The following is a 15,487-nucleotide window of genomic DNA, read 5'->3' as shown; positions in this document are numbered from 1 at the left end:
TATGTAATATTTAGTAATTATATATAATAACTTGGATATAATTATTACATATAATTTCAATATGTCTTTGTTTACAGCAGAAAGTCCAACATAAGTCACAGAAAAAAAAAGATATCTAAAACATATTTAAACATGAGCTGGCAACCATGATGCATAGGCCTGCTGTCCCAGCTACTTGGGGGACGGAGACAGAAGCCCAGACATTTGAGCCTCAACAACACAGGAAGACCCTGACTGGAGGTGAAGTGAAGCAGGATAAGTCCGGTGTGGTGGTTCACACTTTTAAACGCAGCACTCAGGAGGAGGAAACGGGAAGATCTCTGGGAGTTCAAGGCCAGCCTAGTCTACATAGTGAGTTCCAGGGTATATAGAGAAACATAGTAAAACTCTGTCTCCAATACAAACAAACAAACAAACAAACTCAAGTGCCTTTCCTGCATCAAACTTAACATGGCTGGGGTCATCAAAGGCCTCTGGACTTGGGCACTGTGCATAGCACAGCCCGTCAATGTTGTCTCTGCCCCAGTGGTCACCATAAGGAGTTGTGACGCCAGTGGTTGAGTCTGACCTTGAAACTCCCTTTGAAGACCTTCCCGGGGCTCTATATCCATATAATAGTCAGGAATCAAAAAAGGAAGTTTTCAAAGTTCAGTGGTCTGTAACACTTAAGTGAGTATTGTACACGGTTCTCCTGATTCTGATCATTGTGTTTTTAGGCCATCAATCAAAATAAATATTTAGTCCCTTTGCATAGATAAACACACAAGAATCACAGAAGCAGCAGAAAGTACAAAAGATACAAGTGTACTGTGAGCCAGAAGACTCTACCTTCTCTTCCAGCCTTTAGTTCTGTTATTGGCTTGATGGTTGCTGCTTCAGGGACCTGAGCACAGTTGGGTCTTGTGCGTACTCTGTCCCTTGTGTTTACCTCTTGTCACTACTTTATGTGAGTACTTCCCTGACTCCTGAAGCCACAGTGCAGCTACTACCTCCACTCGCGCCCCCGCCCCCCAGTCTTTGCATTTATCATCAGTCATAGCCACACCCTGCTCCATTTGTTTGCCAAGGTAATTCAGATTCTTGGGTCTTGGTTTAGCCCACATTCTCCCACCTTATGTCTTAGGTTAGCCCACACTCCCCTACCTTACGGAAAGCATAGCTTAATATCTCTTTGCTCCTGTTACCTCAGCTCCTCATCATGCTTCCTCTGTGTCTCCTACTCTCAGCTCTCTCAGCAGCTGGGGGCACACACTGTCTGGTCATAGACAATAGAGTCCAGCAAGGGATGAGTGATCTACCGTGAAGGTTTACAGAAGACGGGATGTGGAGATTTAAAAAGCAAGCAAACAAAAAAAACCCGGAGCTACAGGTTTCCAGAAGCAGGCAGTTCAGTTTAATAAATAGCTCCCGCCAAGGGGAGAAGGAGTCTGGGAGACACAGGCTGGGGGGAAATTGAATGGAGGCGCTGAGACTGGGGAAGCAAGGTTGTTAGGGATGGAGACTATTTGCTTGAGTCTCTCATGTTGTAACCTGTGACTAATGCATTAGTCAGGCTGAGCACGTGGAAACTACACAATATGGCTTAGAAAAACATCTCAGTTCTCAAGAATAGCCTCCGAGCCAGACAATGCTGGAAGTAATTGAGAGTGGGGAGCTCATTGTGATTACTGCTCTCTGACATTGTAAACCACCAATCACTCAGCTGCTTCCTGAATTCCCAGCGTTGGGAGCTCGAAAGCCCGTCTTTGTCAGTCAACTCGGGAAATGTTAACCTCCTATTAAATCTGCTTTCCACATCCCTGGAGTATGTTCCAAAGGAAGCTTAAGCTTCACACTACCTTAGAGTGCTCATTTTTTGTCCATACAGAATGTTTATTTCCACATTTTCATTGTCTCGCAGTCATTCTTAAAAGGAGTTGGATGTGGTGTGAAACGCCGGTTTCTCTCTTCCCACGTTGAAGTTCTCCTTGCACAGGACACTGGGTTCTGCAGCAGTGCCTGTTGACAGTCCAGTTGTTTTCTTTGTAGGAGATCTATTTTTGTTTTCCTTATTTCCCTTAAAACCTTCCTTTTGAGATTAGCAACGTTGCAGTTTTATTATGTTGTCTGGCTGTTGTACAGGTTCATGGAGCTATGTCGGTCGGTGGAGTTTCCGGTGTGCATGGAGTTGCGGCCTGCGTCAGCTTTGGAAACTCATTTATTGTTATATTTGTTCAAATCTTGCCTTTTCTCTGCTCTCGCTTGTCTTTCCTGTAGACTAGGTTGGTATTAAGAAGAGCATCCCATCATGCTCCAGGAGATGAGCATCCCATCATGCTCCAGGAGATGAGCATCCCATCATGCTCCAGGAAAAGAGCGTCCCATCATGCCCCAGGTCTTAACTCCTCTTTGATATTTTCTATCTTCTCGTCTCTCCATGTCATATTGTGGGTAATTTTCAGATACAACTGATGACTTTCTTTTCAACTCTGTCTTTCTCTCTCTTTCTCTGCTATTTAGTGTTCTTTGATTCTAAACTGATTTTGCATGGTCCATGGAAGACCGGAAGTTGTGAATTCTGAAGATTCTATAAGTTTCTCCCAGAATGCAGAAGGCTGGTTTGCTCTTCCTCAAAGGTTGAGGTTTAAGGAGGGAAATACAAGCTCTCACACCCTTTGGGAGGCTCAGTTTCAGTGTGGACTGCCTTCCACCTCCTCCTGTCCAGATTTTTTTCCTCACTGCACATTTCTTGTTTCTTGGCCTTTGGAAATTTTCTCTTTTCTCTGGGAGCCCAGCTGTGCATTAAAACCACACTATGTGTGAGAGCATCTTGCATCGTGGCAGGACAGCCTTCAGGGACTTGGCTCTGGCATAATAGTGGGAGTGGAGACTGTGTATGCAGAATGTCGGGCACATGTAGACACAGTGGCAAGATACACACTAGCCAGCACCATGGTCCTCACATCAAATATTTGAGAAGAAAACAATTAGACAGGAAAAAGAGAACCAATCAAATCTTGCTCTCTGTTTCTCTCGGTAACAACACTCATATATGTAATTAAAAAGATTGAGAGAAAGAGAGATTACTTACAGTGTAAGACCTCCCCAAAGGCCAGCGAGGTATTTGGGGGGGCACAAAGCAGTAACTGAGAAACAAGGAAGAGCTAAGGGTTCATCCCCAAGTCTGTTTGCAGAAAGAGACTTGTCTCACTGTTTACCCCTCTGCCTTCATAATTATAAGACTTAGCTAGTAATTTTTATATGAATATCCTGTTTGGAAGCCTCTATAATTTCCTTGTTTACCGGAGGGGGAGTGTTCATTAAAGCCCCGGTCCTGTGGAACAGCTTTTCCCATGGACTAAGGGGCCGAAGCCAAATGTGATCTTGAAGAGCTGTCTCCCACTTGGGTGGGCCAGCGTCCTGTCTTCCCGATGCTCGAAGATGTGGAAGCCTTTCTGTCCTTAACACAGGCTTGCCACGAATGTGCCCACCTTCCCCCCTGGTGTGGCACAGCTGCCAGCTGTGGCTTCTCTCTGGACCTTCATGGTTGATGGAAGTCTGCTATTGTCTATGATCTTCAAAGTAAAACTTTGAACCAGGCCCTAATTCTGAGTTGGAAATTAGTTGAAGAAAATCTTGGCTCTGAGCAAAAACCACATTTGAAAGGGTATCTCCCTCCTCCCCACCACTCCCATTGGCTTGTGCTCTAAAAGCCAAGGCTGAAAACAGCTGTCCACTATTTATGCAGGATTTTTTTTGATCTAATTTCTAAACAATAGCCGTTTTCTTCTCCACTTAGAATGGTGTATTTTCTTCTTGGACCATTTAAGTCCATGTGGCCTGTGACTTCTCTCTATGTCTAGGAGGATACAAAGACCTTTTTTTTTTCCTCCCCAGGTTCTCACTCTGTAGCTGATATGCAAATCCTGGCGATCCTCTCGCCTTAGCCTCATGGTGTGTGCCACCATGCTCACTCAGTTTCTGGTCTTAAGGTCAAACTCTGATTACTCAGGATGCTTAGTTGGTTTTGGCTTTAGAGATGGACCCTGCTGATCACCTTGTGGAGCAACTCAACACGATTGTCTTTGGGAGATACTTTGCAGGAAGTTCTTGTAGGCCCAGAATGCCGAAGGCTTTCCGTCAGATCGCATGAGTGCAGACTTTGACTCCTCCACACCAGCCTGTCTCCACCAGAGCTGCCCACCTTATTTTTTGAGGCAGGAGATCTCTCTCTCTCTCTCTCTCTCTCTCTCTCTCTCTCTCTCTTGCCGGCTTGGAACTTATGAAGCAGGTTAGGCTGGCTGACGAACCCCAGGAACCTGTCTGTTTTGACCCCCACAGGGCTGGGATCACCATTTTTACAGGAGTTCTGAGGACTGACCTTTGGGGCCTCATACTTGGGTGTCAAGCACTTTCCCAGTTGAGACATCTCTCAGCTATATAAAATTTGAGAGACACAAACGTTCAGACCGAGGTCCCCGAGGTTAGACTGTTCACATAATTGTCCCTGCCATCGTTTGTGTGAGGTGTTGAGCAATAGGTTCATCTGGGCACACATATTTTCACTTCTGGAATCCACGCAGCCTGAGGAGAGGAACGAAAGCCAGACACTGGTTGCATAACTACCATCAGCTTTACAGCTGAGTGAGCTACGAATAATGGCGCCTTCAGCTTCCATTACCAATCTTCCCCCCGGGAGTATGATGAAACCGAGAAAATGTTTATGGGCTAGTAAATTTTTTCTACTAATTTGCAAGGCTATAATAAACCCATGAACTTGATGGCCTGCAGGAAGCATAACAAGAATCAGGAATGTAGAGCATGTTAGAGCCATAAGGCCTCTTTAGCACCTATAGGAAATGACTCCCAGAAAAACTGGTGAATCATAGCATTTTTAAACAGAGAATTAAGCCGCTAATTTAACCAGCTGTTGGCTAAGAACAAAATTTTCCCAAATTCGCGTTTTCTGTCTCTCTTGCCTTAAAGAATACAATCAATTCATGTATGTAGGAAATAAAAATCAAATTTAAACAATGACTGGGACTCAGTGTCTCTTCCGATGTAATGCGAACGGCTTCCTTTTTTTAAAAAGAACATTTTATGCAGCCCCATTCTGCCCCCTTATGGAGGAAAGTATTACTGCATGCAGAAGACACTGGTGCGTTTTAATTGATTAATAATCAGACTCAGGTTAGAAACCATATTCAGTGTAGTTTCCCGCCCCCCCCCCCCCCCGTGTGAAGGAGCAGTCAACAGAATAGGAGGAAAAGTCTTGAAGTCTTTATTATATGAAAATTAATAATAATTATAGAAATCATATCCAAGTAAGAGACAGCCTGCAGAAGGTGGTCAGTAAAGAGCCCACTGTCAGAGTATGCATGCCTGGCTGTAGTCATCCTTATGATGACAATCAAACAGCAGCCAGCAGGAATCCTGGTGTTTCAATGTATACAAAAAAATAGCTGTGACAGAGAACTTGTTTCTGTTTCATGTTGAATGCACCCACTTAAAGCACAGTGCTGCTAGTTACTATCACCTGTAAGTAACGGCAATCTTTAATCATTTTGTGAACCTGCCCATTCCTTCTCATTATCTGATTTACTCTCTGGGCCATGAGGTTATACAAGAGAGGGACTAGGAAATGTTTCGTATTACCTGCTGTTTACCTAAACTAACAAACGAGAGCTGAGATCTGACCGAAACCTCGCAGTCCCATCACGCTGTGGTCTTTCCATTGCACAGTCTGGCTGCACCCAAACTTCAAGAACCGACTGTGTGTGAGACGCTGCTGCTGAGTCCCCTGGCACTCACAGTGTTCCTTTTCCCTTCTCTCAGGAGCTAGGGCAAGAGCAGGAATTAAACCATGCACAGGAAAGAATCTAACAGACAGGGAACCCACGACCATCCCCAGAGAAATGTTTTTATGCAAACAGATGGTCTTTCCCCATTCAGAAAAGCTTCCTATCTGTTCTCCTTGGATCTGGTTCCAGGGCCTTTATGGACCCCCAGGTTCTGTGTATTCTTGTATGCACTTTGGTTTGTCACTAGGTTGTTTGTGACACAGGATACAGTGTAAATGGTATCCGAGTAGGACTCAAGCAGCATCGCTCCGGGAAGGGTGACAAGGAGCCAAGCTCAGTCAGATGCAGGGTTTCCTTCTCCATGGATTTCCCTTCTACGATTGGTTGAGTCTACAGACAGGGCAGGGTAACTTTTGGCTTTGACTGTGGGCAAGATCTGTGGCTTGCTGCTAGGCAGAATACCACACAGCCGATGGGTACCCACGGTCACGGGTGATTTCATGACTGTTCTATAAGAGGCAGTGCCTATCTAGATGGAGACTCTGGCTTTGTGGCAGCAAGTGACCACATGTCGAGGGGCTTGACGGCAGCCATTGAGACTCTAAGCGGAGGGGTCCCGGCCCATGGCAACCGAGAGACAGCAAATGTGATTTGTTTCAAGGCACAAGGCAGTAACCACAACACCAGGCACTAATTATAACACTGTTACTCAGAAACTGACAGGCAGAGCAGTTATCTTTCATTTTTTTAAACTTGGGGGCTGCTGAGATGGCTCAGTGGGTAGAGGCGATTTCCCTGCTGACTTGAGTTCCATCCCCAGGACCCAAGTGGAGGCGCAAGGAGAGAACAGATTCTGCCCAGTTGTCCGTTGACTCCACATGGGCACCATGAAATGAGCACACCCTCCCATCACACACACACACACACACACACACACACACACACACACACACCAATAATTATGCATTTTAAAAGTTATAAATATATACTTATAATTATACTTACAATATAATTTAATATAATTTATTATTTTCTTATATATCTATTATCTATCATATAATATATAATATACATAATATAAATATTATATATTATATTATTAATATAATATAATATAATTATAATATACTTATAAATATGTACTTATAAATTTGACTCCTGTATTTAAGTTGTTGGCGGCTTTCTAGTTAGTCTTTACAGACAATGTGAGGGTGGGAGGCAAGATTCTCTCTTCTTCCTTCTCCTTCTCCTTTTTTGAAACACTGAACCACTATGTAGTCCTGTCTAGTCACTCCAATCCGGCCCCCAAACGTTCTGGATTACTGTCGGTGAAGATTTATCACAGAGTGACAGCTTTCTTTTGCCCTGTGGTCCCTAGCTGAAAGCCATCAGTGACTTCCCACCTTTACCTTCCTCTGTCCCGAGTCACCTGCCCCCAGGCCTGACAATTTCCAGGGACACACACCACATTCTCTAAGAGGTCACAGGAAGCACCTGTTTAGATCAGATGAGAGGTGAGCCATCACTCCTTGTGGTAACAGCGCCTCTCCCCAGGTGTGTCATGGCCTTCCCAGAGAGATCTGGTCTCTAAAAATATTTGCTTTGTGTCGAATAGTCACATATCTTGATCCAACACTCAAAGCTCCCAATGTAATGCACACTTCAATCTGAATGTTACACCTTTAGGTAATTTCAGCTAGACTTTCCAGTTACTCTTTAGACTGCGAGAGAAGTTTGGAGAAGGTAGTCGGCAACACTCCTAGAATAGAGGGTGCAAAGTTTAGCTTTCACTGCTACCTTCTTCTTCGTAGGACATCAGAGTTCTAGATTCTTCTGTAGGCTACAAAAGCTATCTGCAGCGCAGTCGCAGGACACAAGACTGCCTTGAGCGGCAGAGAGAATCGAGGGATGTTGAGGGACAAGGACTCTGACCCCCAGTAGCATATTCCGCATGTGTACCTTCCGCTTGTGGTTGTGGTTTCCATGAGTTCAGAGACCACTTCCGGTGGGGGCTTCCAGGCAGCAGTAGAAAGGCCGGACATCGGTATTGCCCTGTGGCAGCTTTGTGCCGAAGGATGCTACGAACACAGGAAGTGCCGCTGACACACAGTTGCTCTTGCAGAGAGCAGAGAAGGCACGTGAGCAGGCAACAGCACAATCAGAGTTTCTAATGTGGCTAGAAAAGCCAGGCCTCCCTCACTGTGTATTTCTGTAAAGAAAAATGGTAAATTGTGGATCATCTTACAACCGTTTGGGACACTTTTTCTTAAAATAAAAGTTACGGTTTCTGCGTATGCTCCCTGCCCGTGTGCAATTCTATTTTATCAGCCAACAGCAAAGACCCAATGGGAAAAATTTAAGTTGGTAATGTAGTTTTTTTTTTTTTTATAGCTGATAAAAATAATAATTAAAATGGTAGGGTTCCAGGGCTGGGGTGGTAAGGTACTTGATCTTCAAGCACGAGGACCCAAGTTCTGATTCCCAGCACCCATGTAAAAGCTGGGTGTAGCTGCATAGGTCTGTAACTCCAGCCCTGGGGATTGATGGAGACAGAGCCAGGTGGATTCTAAGCACTTGACGGCCAGTTATTCTGGCCAAAATGGTTCAAGCTCCAGGTTCAAGAGGAGCCCTGTCTCAAAACCGAAGCTGGAGTTCACTGGAGCATATCTTAGTTAAAGTTTCTATTGCTGCATTTAGTGGTTTGAATAGGTTTGGCCCCCACAGACTCATGTGTTTAAATGCTTGACCCACAGGGAGGGACACTATTAGGAGGTGTGTCCTTGTTGAAATAAGTGTGGCCTTGTTGGAGTAAGTATATCACTGTGGGAGGGAGGTTTGCCAGTCTTCGTCTGATTGTCTTTGGATCAAGATGTGGAACTCTCAGCTCCTCCAGCACCATGTCTGTCTGCCTGGATGCTGCCATGCTTTCTGCCATGATGGTAATGGACTGACCCTCTGAACCTGTAAGTCAGCCCCAGTTAAATGTTGTCTTTCTAAGAGTTGCCTTGGTCGTGGTGTCTGTTCACAGCAATAGAAACCCTAACTAAGACACTGATTAACCACCGTGACTGAGAGCAACCTGAGAAGGAAAGGGTTAACTCATCTCCACGTCACAAGCCTTCATTGAGAACAGAGGGGGCGGAGCTTAAGACAATCACCTGGAGGCAGGAGCTGATGCCAGAGGCCACTGAGGGATGCTGCTTACTGGCTTGTTCCACATGACTTGCTCAGTCTGCCTTGTAATAGCACCCAGGACCATCAGTCCAGGGATGGCATAGCTGGGCCCTCCCACATTCATCGTCAATCAATCCTTTGCAATGAAGGCTCACCCCACAGGCTAATCTGATAGGGGCATTTCCTCAGTTGAGATTCCCTTTCCCAAAATGACTCTTAGCTTGTGTCAAGTTGACACAAAACTCATGTGGACAGAAGGAGATATTTGTTGTTGATCTCTGCCTTTCATGTACACATGTGAACTTGCACACGTTTACACACACACACCCATTAATAACACACACATGTACGCACACATGCACACTCGTGCGCACACACATGCACACACACACGCACATGCACACAGACACACACAGACACATACAAACACACACGCACACACAGACGCACACGCACACACAGACACACATGCACACACAGACACACACACACACATGCACAGGCACACGCACAGGCACACAGACACACACAGACACATACAAACACACACGCACACACAGACGCACACACACACACAGACACAAACACACACACAGAGACACACACACAGACACACACAAACACAGACACACATACACATGCACAAGCACACACACGCACAAGCACACCCACATGTACACACACGCACACACACGGACACACATACAGAGACACATACACGCACACACATGCACAGACACACGCACACAAACACAGACACGCACACACACAGACACACACGCACACGGACACACACACAGACACACATGCATACACACACAGACACACACACAAACACAGACACGCACACACACAGACACACACAGAGACATACACACGCACACGCACACACATGCACACGTGCACACACACGTATACACACGTACACACACACATGCACATGGACACACACACACACACACACACACACACACAGTAGCTTCAGGGTACAGATCAATAGCAGAGTTTTATCTAGGAAGAGCAAAGCCCTGTATTTAATCCATGTCACAAAGAATAAAAGCAATGGAAGTGCAGTAGGGCACTGGAAACAGCAGAAAAGACACACACATTGGTCAGGATCCCCACTGGGACATATGTGCGCCTATTTTCACTCCAATAAGTATCAGAAGAACATTGATATTTAAAATAAAATACAACCAAGCAACCTTAAAGCCTTAGTAAAAGTATATTTCTGTATGTTTGTGTCTCAGCCATTGTTCTGTTGCTGTGAAGAGACACCATGACCAAGGCAACTGTTAGGGAGCTTTCACTGCAAGCTGGCTTAGGCTTCAGAGGTTTAGGTGGCTATTATCTTGGTGGGAAGCATGGCAGCAGGCATGGCAGGCACTGGAGAGGAAGTTGAGCACTTTATCCCGAGTTTCAGGCAAAGAGGGAGACACTGGGCTCGGCACGGGACTCTGAAATCTCAAAACCGCCAGTGACACACTTCCTCCAACAAGGCCACAGCTCCTCATCCTTTTATATAGTGCCAGTCTCTCGTGACTAAGCATTCACATATACGAACCTCTGGAGGACATTCTTATTTACACCATCACAGTATGTATTACACACCCATGCTTGGGTTCATGTACATACATCTCATAAGTTCTGAGAAACAGATGAAGTGCTGAGTGAATGTGTATTATTGACATAAAGATAGCCATGTCAGAGACCCCAAATGTCTCAGGCACATGGGAATGGCAAAGCCTTCCCTGGATCAGGTTCAGAGAAATGGCAGAATCTTCCTCTGGTCCATGTACAGATGTTAAGAGCAATTGACCTTAAGCTAAAAATCAGTGTATACAGAAAGTACCAACCACAGCTGCTTGCTTCTGAAGACTCTCTTACTGAGCTGAGCTACCTGCCACTCCTGATTAGCTATGAACAATAAACTTATCTCCTCACACAGAGGCTTATGTAAGTGTACTGAGTTTCCCAGCTGTTGGTGCGTCTCCATCAGAGCACACAAATCGCCTGGTCCCAGTTTTCTCTGTGTGTCTGAATGCCTGTCCTATCATCATTACTCTGTTGCCCCCATCAGGTCAACTCAGAGCCATGCAGGTCAAGGCACTGTATAGCATTCAAATGCTGAAATAAACAACTCTCCTTCCCTTCTTTATCAAGAGCTGGGAGAGGATTCTCTCTGCTTCCTGTGTGCCCTTCCAGAGGTACACTATGTTTATGCGTATCTGTCAGGTCTTCCACAGGGATCTACCATACTGTCCCCTGTTGCATAAAAATTCACTACAGAAATAAGCCATATTTTATTAACTTATTGAGAACTTCTTTCAAATTTTGTTCTGTTACAAGTGAAATGTTTGGTTCATATCCTCTTGGCAGCATTTCACTAAGACAGTAGTTCCCATAGACTCAAAGAATAACCTTGATTATTGTGTTGAGAATGGCCTAAGGGCTAGGAAGCAGAAACAAAAGTAGGGAGACTGGGAGGCAATGGCAATGGTCCAGAGAAGTGACTAAGTGTCTTGTGGCAAAAAGCAGAGGCAAGGATGTGGTGGCGAGTGTTGGAATGAGGCATACTTTGGAGATAAATGTGACATGATATGCTGATGCTTAAACATGGAGCATGAAGGAAAACACAGTGTCTATTGTATAACACTTTCAATCAATTAAAATCTTCCCTCCTGGAGGGAAGCTCCTTATGACCAGGAGGTTCTAAAGGAAGGGTTACTCAGGAAGTAAACAACTCAATAGGCCCAGGAAGTCCCTGAAGCTAACCAAAATGTACTAGACTCCTTCCTCTCCAGGCTTATATAAGCAGTAAGGATGGCTGAGATGAGATAAACTGAGCTGCTTGGACAAGATACTCTCCAACCTGTCCATCCACCTGGTGACTGTGCAGTGAGCTCCAGGGCTCCAGCTTGTGTGAGTTGTGTGAGAGGTGCTGGGATGGGCTTTTGGTGATGCTTTGGTTGAGCCATTTCTGTTCCTATAAGTAACCTGCCACCCACGAAACTGTAAGAAACCACCAGTAAACACACTGGTTTATCTAGTTAGACTTTGGTGATATTCTCACTTGATCTGTTGTTGATTCCATCTGGACTGGGAAACGTTTGTTTACATTTCTGCAGGAACAGTGCCACACAGCAGCAGCAAAGACAATCCCAAAACCTGGGGCCCAAACACCAGAGGGAACGAACACACTGATCCATAAGATTTGGGACAGTTTGGGGCTGGAAGGATGGCTCAGCAGCTTGTTGCTCTTCCCTGGGAACCCAAGTTCCATCACCAGCACCCACTTTGTGACTCACATCTGCCCATAAGTTAAAAACAACCAGCTGGGCAGTGGTGGCGCACGCCTTTACTCTCAGCACTTGGGAGGCAGAGGCAGGAGGATTTCTGAGTTCGAGGCCAGCCTGGTCTATAGAGTGAGTTTCAGTACAGCCAGGGCTACACAGGGAAACTCTGTCTCAACAAACAAACAAACAAACAAACAAACCACCACCAACAAAACAACAAAACAAAACAAAACAACCCAAACTACAACCTTTAAATAAAAGTATGGGGCTGGAGAGATAGCACAGCAGTTAAGAGCACAGGCTACTCTTCAAGAGGATATGGGTCCAATTCCCAGAATCCCTTAAGGTAGCTCATAACTGTCTGTAACTCCAGTCCCAGGGGTTCTGATGCCCTCTTCTGGTCTCCTTGGGCACAGCACACAAATGATACACAGACACAATGCAGACAAAGTACTTAGACACATTAAAAAAAAGAAAATGGGTGTGGAGATAGAGTTCACCAGTTAAGAACATTTGTTGCTCTTACAGAAGACCTGGGTTCAGTTCCCAGCACCCATATGGCTCGCAACCACCTGTAACTCCAGTTCTAAGGGATACAATGCCCTTTTCTGACCTCCAAGAGCACCAGGCATGCATGTGGTGTGTGTGTATGTGTGTGTGTGCTGCTGTGTGGCACTGTCCCTGCAGAAATGTAAACAAATATTTCCCAGTCCAGATGGAATCAACAAAAAATCAAATAAGAATATCACCAAAGTCTAACTAGATAACCAGTGTGTTTACTGATGGTTTCTTACAGTTGCGTGGGTGGCACGCACAGAAGCAGGGAAAACACTCACACTCATAAAAAGTAAGCGTAAAAAAGTAGATTTTGAACAGTGGGAATAATTTGGGAAAGATCAGAGTCACCAAATCTGTTCTGGACAGTGTTACTTTATGATTTCAATGTGACATATCCCCACAAGCTCATGTGTTGGAATTCCTAGGCCTCTCTGCTTGTGGTGTTCTGGGCAGGCTGTTAAGCCGCTGAGGTGAGAGATACAGATGATGGAGGTGGGTCATGGGGGTGGGATAGATCTTTGAGGATCCTGCTGACCCCCCAAGCTCCTCTCTGATACTTTAAGATGCCAGAAGGTCCTCCCCCAGAAGTTAGAGCTGCTACAACTTCTGTGTCCTGCTGAGACTCAGAATCAGCTCAGACAGTCTTTTGTCCTCCAGTCGCCTCTGCTGGGGTGTGACTCCAGGTAGGAGAGAAGCAACCAACACGGCGGGCAGGCCGCCATGTTAAGGCTGAGTGCCAAACTGCTTCTCAGAGAAGCGGTTCAAAGTAAACTTCAGCTGCAGAGAGCAATGTGGGGGTGGCTGGTGTAAAGATGACATTTGGATCTATGAACCAATGAGCCTAGGGGGAGAGAAGTCCATTTCAAGAACCATCAGGACAAAGACAGATTGGTAGGAGAGAAAAATCCAGCCAAGGACTGGAGAGACCCATGGGACGGGAAGTATCTAGGGATCACAGATCCCTGGTTCTCAGGCAGAAAGAGTAATCTAGTCTGTGACAGCCGCTGATAGGATGAGGACTGCCAGTGCTTGTGGGAAATGGTGGTAAAGTTCTTTGGTGGAGCAATGCCTGGCTGAGTTGTCATCAAAACAATGGAGCTTGTGGGACAGAGGATAATGTCAGTTATAGTGAGGACCCTAGCAGGTGGGAGCGGGGAGAATGAAGGCTGGACGCCAGGCCAAGCTTGCACAAGCTCCACACACTACTGATGGATCCTAGGGAGAGAAGGGCTAGGCTGCAGAGAACGTAGGTAGAGGAAGGTGAGAAACTGATGGTGGACATCTTGAAGCAAGTGGCAAGATGGGACCTGGGGCCAGGTGGTAATGGTGGCACATGCCTTTGATCCCTGCATTCTGGAGGCAGAAGGAGGTGGATCTCTGAGTTTGTGGCCAGCCTGGTCTACAGAGTGAGTTCTAAGTCAGCCAAGGCTACACAGAGAAATCCTGTCTCAAAAAACCAACCAACCAACCAAAAAAGATGGGACCTAGGACACTTGTTGTAGGTCTGGGTATTGGAGCATAGGGTAGGCTTTCAACAGCGCCAGGAAAATGAACCACAGAAGCGTGAACGCAGTGTAGTGTGTACAGAAGTTCTCTACTGGCTGTAACTATGTCCCTGGTGTAATAGTAAGAAAAGGTTGGGCTGGAAACATAGACCAGCGATTACAACCATTGGCTGCTCTTCTGAGGACCCAGGTTTGACTCTTAGAACACACATGGTGGCTCCCAACCATCGGTAACTCCAGTTCCAGGGTATCCGATGCCCCCTTCTGGCTTCCTAGGGCACCAGGCACTCATGTGGTGCAACGATATATATGTAGGCAAATACCCATGCATACAAAATAAAAAAAAAAAGAGTACAGGCCAGTGGGGCTTGAGGGGTGGATGTGGAGACAACAATGCACCACTTGGTGAATGAAAGAAGTGGTTGGTGACGGATGGTCAAGATTTACCATAGAAGGCGCTGAGACAGGGCTGCAGAGATGGCTCAGCAGTTAAGAACAGTTGCTTTTCTCATAGAGGACCCAGGTTGGTTTCCAGCAACTACATCTGGTGGCTTACAACTGCTTGTAACTGCAGTTCTTGGGAATTTTTTTTTTCCCCAGAGCTGAGGACCGAACCCATGGCCTTGCGCTTGCTAGGCAAGCGCTCTACCACTGAGCTAAATCCCCATCCCAGTTCTCGGGAATCTAATGCCCTCTTCTGGCTTCTGTGGACACCTGTGTACAGGTAGTGTACACATATGAAACAAAAACAACATTTTTTTTTTAAAGAATTGAAAGCAGGCTGGTAGGCTGCTCCAGTAAATTACTGATTTGTAGGAGTGGGTTCCCAGACTACTGAGAGACCCACTCATTCAACAGACATTGAGAGCAGTGCTAGGCTGGAAGGGTAGACATGACTTTGGATAGACACAGGTGAGCTCACGTCCTTATGAACCATGACCCAGGGAGCTATATCTCACTGTCTATCCTAAGAATACCAATGTGAGAGAGAAAGAGATAGATAGATAGATAGATAGATAGATAATACTCAAACTTAAGAAGTAAGTTGCAGGCAGATGGAAGACACTGTTTTTACGATCTGGAATAGATACCCACATTCTTCTTTGAGGTCAACCCCCCATTGTACTGAAGTGATGCTGAGCTAGCTCCTAGAGGAGTCCTGGATGAGAGGCTC

Source organism: Arvicanthis niloticus, chromosome 20 (genome assembly GCF_011762505.2).
Source record: "Arvicanthis niloticus isolate mArvNil1 chromosome 20, mArvNil1.pat.X, whole genome shotgun sequence".
Lineage (NCBI taxonomy): Eukaryota > Metazoa > Chordata > Mammalia > Rodentia > Muridae > Arvicanthis > Arvicanthis niloticus.
Note: the sequence above shows the minus strand (reverse complement) of the source record.